This window comes from Mytilus trossulus, chromosome 13 (assembly GCF_036588685.1).
Source record: "Mytilus trossulus isolate FHL-02 chromosome 13, PNRI_Mtr1.1.1.hap1, whole genome shotgun sequence".
NCBI lineage: Eukaryota > Metazoa > Mollusca > Bivalvia > Mytilida > Mytilidae > Mytilus > Mytilus trossulus.
Genome location: NC_086385.1, coordinates 5,188,378 through 5,194,020, shown reverse-complemented (window position 1 = coordinate 5,194,020; position 5,643 = coordinate 5,188,378). Strand labels below are relative to the sequence as shown.

General features: G+C 32.8%; 1 long non-coding RNA gene across 1 annotated transcript; it reads right to left on the bottom strand.

Annotated features, from left to right (window-relative positions):
- Positions 1-2,066: 2,066 nt before the first annotated feature.
- LOC134694968 (uncharacterized) lies at positions 2,067-4,655 on the bottom strand. The gene is made up of 2 exons (XR_010102662.1): positions 4,399-4,655; positions 2,067-2,863 (listed from the first exon to the last, which is right to left on the bottom strand). It is a non-coding gene; the product is annotated as an uncharacterized LOC134694968 (long non-coding RNA).
- Positions 4,656-5,643: the final 988 nt, after the last annotated feature.

Here is a 5,643-nt window from a genome sequence, read left to right as displayed (position 1 = left end):
GACCTGTTGGTGACCTTCCGCTTCCTCTTCGATACATTCCCCATTTCCATTCTCAATTTTATTTCTTTCTTATGTTCAATGTAAAAATGTATATAATTTTAAATTGCAACTATCTATAGTTCCGTAACTTTCTATCAAGGCGTATAAAAGAATGGTCGTTAAGTGCGTATATATATTTTTGTTAAATCAATTTTTCTTGTATGTTTCAAACTGGCCTTTACTTTTGACAACGAGTACTTACATTTCCCCAAATTTACCATTGGAAAAAATGTGAAAGCAAATTTTTATTTTATCAAATCTCTTTTTTGGAATTATTTAAATTTTTATGAATAATATTCTTTACACCAGAAATGTTATTTATAAACAGTAATGACTAGTGTATCACTATCGGACACGCAGGACAGAGATGTATATTATCAAATGATTACCTATGCACCTGAAAGTTTAAAATGGAAAGATTCAAGTTTTCGGTCGTGCAAACTGACAGAAGTGAAATGATGCATGAACTTGCAAGTCCGACAGGAAATCGCTTGAATACCTGGAGGTGTCACCTGCCAATACATCTGGGAATAATACCTTTAGCCATGCTGGTGATCAGACAGGTGAAGGTCTGAATTTATTTAAATAAGTTTATTACATAAAAGAATTATGGACAAATTAGATTTTTGAAAACAATTTTCACGGAACGTCAGCGTAATACTTGTACAAGACATTAGTTAATTTTATTTACTTTACATTAAAGTAAATAAACCCAAGTCAGGAGCCTGTTATTAAGTGGTTGTCGTTTGTTTTTGTGTTACATCAAGGATTTGTATAGTGAGACACTATACAAATCCTTGGTTACATATTTGTTTTTGTTCATTTATTTTCATAAATAAGGCCGTCAGTTTTCTCGTTTGAATCGTTTTATTTTTTCTTATCGGGGCCTTTTATAGCTGACTAGGCGGTATGGGCTTTGCTCATTGTTGAAAGCTGTACGGTGACCTATAATAGTTAATGTTTGTGTCATTTTGGTCTTTTGTGGAGAGTTGTCTCATTGGCAATCATACCACATCTTCTTTTTATATTTAAATAGTCTCCCCTTAATTTTTTGTCTGTAGTGTTTTTGTTTGATTGCTGTTTATCACATATTTGTTTGTTTGTAGCTCATGTATACTAGTATAAATCAAGTTGTCATCACTGTTGGGTTCTCGTCTGAATTTTTTACATTAACTCTGTTAGAAGCCTAGCTCTTTCCAAGCAGAGCCATTTATAGGGTGCTCATCATGAAGTTTAAGTTTTTGGTCTTTGCTGAAGGGTGTGCAGTGACCTATTATATAGTGACTAAAAAGAAAATCACTTGGTCTACATGGTTTATAGTTTAAGTAATGCAAGTCGTCTCATCAAAATTCATACCCAGTGGTGGATCCAGGGGGAGGGTTCAGGGGGTTGGAACCCCCCTTTTTTGGACGATCATGGAATAGGGACATATAGTTGGAACCCCCCCTTTTGTCTTGGGTTGGGAACCCCCCCCCCCTTTTTTAAATGGCTGGATTCACCCCTGATACCATATCTCCTTAGGCAAAACAAAAATTATGTTTGTTTCCAACATGTTCAATGTAGCTTACAGCTTCTGAGAAACAATTCAAACATTGATGACCTTCTGCTGTTGTCTGCTCTGTAGTCAGGTTGTTGTCTTATTGGCACATTCCCCATTTCTAGTCTCTAATTTCATTACGAAGTATCTGAGAAACAAACCTAACCATGTTAACATTGTATTAAACTGAAATAACCTAAATCACTTAGATTATCCATGAAATAAAATTAAGGTCAGGTCAACCTAACCTGATAGACAAGTAGACCTTGCAAGGTACTCATATACAATAAAATGTATCCAATTACATGTAATAAAATGTAACAGTATATTTTACACTCATTCCCTGAACCAGCTCTTTTAGCTTTTATAAATGTAAAGCTCTATTAAAAATAGCTTACATCATCACCCCAAGACTGTAATACATATTTCTTGCATATATACAACCAACTTTCATGACTTTCATGTAAGGCGAGACAAAATAAATTGATACTTTGAAGTACATGTATTGTTTAATATGTTCGACTACTACATGTACTAGTATAAAATGCCAGTTTCAGAATGAACAGTAATTTAGAAGATTGTCACCATACATGTAGATTCATTCAGACTATTTGAACTACAAATGTATACAGCAAGCTGTCATTTGACTCTAAGTGCAACCAACAACCGTGCCAGGGCTGTAAAGCTTGTCTAGGTTGGTGAAACTTCCATAATCATGCATATATGACACTAACCAATTGTGACGGACCGTGACAGACCCTCACGAAAGGTCAAAAAGGTTTAACACTCCCAGCTGGTGGTACATGAAGCCAACAGTAGCAACGCCAGCACAGAAATTCTTATTATATCCAAATTCTTATTTTAAATGTATAATTATCCAAGGTGAATTCAGATATATGATCATGATGATGCACTTGTAGTATTGACAATGATCATGATGATTGTAAGATAATCACTGAAACTATGAATTTTCATTATTCCAATTTCCTACTTTTTTTCCTATGAATTTCAAGTTTGCTATTTGTTCAATTCACAATTTCCTTTTTGTCCAATCAGAACATCCCATCAACATCATGGCATAATGCTGTTAGCTTTATCAACGTTATTTCCAATTGCAATAAGTAACTCAAAATTATGAATGAATCCACCGTTTCGCAATTTACAGCTACAGAGGTGAGGTACCGTATGAGAGTAATTTAGTGACACTATATATTTCCTATGTATATATGATATATGCCCCTTCATAATCTTGCTGGGAATCATGCTCAAACCAATGTGATATCTTATCTACAAAAAAAAATTACATTAAGAATTAAGTATTTATAACTTGTATTACATGCGACTTCTATAACATGTATAAAATAAAATAAGTCAATAGCATTAATACTATTTTATATACTACTGTCAATTCAGAAATTAATGTGAGGTTTTTATTATTGCGAAAAATGCGACTGAGTTGTAAACGCAATAACTTAAACGCACATTTTGTGATATTTTATATGAATTAAACAGGATTTTTCACAAAATCGTAAAAATTAAAATCACATTTAAGTCTAAAATGAAAAATTCGCAATAATTTGCAAGCAATAATTTCTGAATTTACAGTAACTACATGTATTTGATTTGTGATATTTGTAGTAATAATAATTCAACAAATTCTTTTAATAATACTTTTTTATTTCAAAATAGAATTTGTAGAATATTACTACATACATGACAAAGCAATGGTATGCATAGATTATAACATGTTATATTTAAGTTCTACAAAATTTAGAGCAAAACAAATCATTGATAACAATTCAGGGGAGAGTCCAGCCATTTTGAAAACCAGGACAAAGGGGGATTCCAATTACATGTCCCAATTCAAAATTGATCCTCAAAAAGAGAAAGGGTTCCAACCCCTGGAACCCCCCTCTGGATCCGCGCCTGCAATTTAATGAAACATGCCTGGAAAATTATCTTAAATTTCTTATCACAAAAGTGTAAAAAATTGTCGTTATGGACGCAATGCTGTCACATCATTTGGAATCAGGGCACAATATCAATATACTCTTTTTTTTGCCCCCGGCAATTTAGAGGTTATTGCATATGCAAACCCAAGCCTTGAAGGTATTCATAACAAATATGTGATAAATTATAATTATTGTACATCACCCACCAGTGGCTATATAAATAGGTGCATCATCATTGTAACATACATGTGAAGATTGGTTGGTTATGAGTTATAAAAAATCCAGTGACAGATATTTCATGCAAATTTTAGGACGTGACAGTTATCAATACATTATTAAACATACAATAAATATGAATATGTAGGGTTACTCTAGTCCAAATAATTATGACGTTTGGCAAGGCTATTTAAATTTCGAAGTAAGGCGTCAAAGAAAAAAATTATAATAGCCTTTCAAGACGTCATAATTATTTGGACTAGGGGTTAGTTCTGGTAATAGGCCCCCCTCCCCCCCCAACCAAACCATTGTGAATACACACAATGGTTTAGGCAATAAACAGGTGTGTATCCAGCCCTTTTTAAAAGGGAGGATTTAAACCATAGTTTATATGTACCTTTTTCAAATCATGCATTGATCTTCCAAAAAGGGGGGGGGGTCCAATCACAGGAATAATTTTTTTTACAAGCCCAAATTCTTACTTTGCCTTTGAACAAGTTACTGTACAAGAATGTGGTGTATTAGAATGTCAATTCATACCTGTATGCACAAATGTAACAAATGTAAACATCTTTCCTTCAAACTCTTGGCCGGATCAATGATTATTCTCATGTCTGATAGGCATGTTTTAAAATATTATTCATTTCTACTCACCAATTGTAATTTCCAGCTCAGCTTATATTGTGCTGTAGTGTCCATCTACCATCATGGCATGTCAACGAATTTGTGTAAAATAAATTTGCCATTTGAAGATGCCGACATGCGACAAGTAAAGAGGGTACGGTAACGTTAAATCGTTTACGGGCTTATTTTCCGTTTTTAATCAAACTTGTCAGATTTGATTAATTATCGTCAGAAAATGTCCCTAATGGATAGTAATTCAAATTAAACCAGCTTTATTATGCTGTATTCATGTAATATATATAACCTGGTCTTTTTATTCATATATTTTATCATTTGCTGTTTTGTTGTTTGTTTCAGATACACTTAATTTATATATCCAATTCTGGAACATGTCTATTATATAAAAACAATTTTCATTTTCTTCTCGGAAAATCTACTTATCGAAACGTTTGTCACTCTCTCCATCGGCTCAAAGAGGAATAACTCTCATTAACGTTTCGAGTTCGCGGAAACCACGACGTCATAAAACGCTGACGGCATAGTACTGTTGCGCTTGCATATGCGCATAAACAATAGAGGGATTTGTCTTTAACAAAGTCTTCTGGTGTGTAGGCCTAATATTTTTTTTATAAAAGGCTCTCGAATTATAGACTAAGTGAAAAAAAAAGATGGAAAGTCAAACGCATGAGTCTGGCAAAAATGAACGGACAATGGCATGACAGTAAACGGAAAACGAGAAAAGACATAGATTCTAGTTATATATATATATTTTTCCCTGCCTCACTCAAATGCAATTTATATAGCCAACATTAAAAGTTAAATGAATGCATTCATTTACAATATTAAAAAATGTTACATCTTAAATTTAATTAAACATAATTATTAAGATCACGCGTTTTCAAGTGTTCACGCACAGGCACTTGTCTCAGAAAAAAAAATTCCTATATACCTTATTATAATAAGGTATATAGGAAATTTTTTGGCACTTGTCTCAGAAAAAAAAATTCCTATATACCTTATTATAATAAGGTATATAATAAGGTATATAGGAAATTTATTTTCTGAGACAAGTGCCTGTGTGTTCACGGCCGACATCCGTAATTATTTAATACGGGTGTAAAAATTATCTATTGCGTCAACATGACAATTTTTTTTTAGTCATTTCGCAGCGGTTTGTTCAGCAGTATGACTTTGAGCTATTAATTAAAATATATACAAAACATGTTAAATAGGATGTAGTAAGAATTCAAATTGAATATTTTTTTTATTTAATTA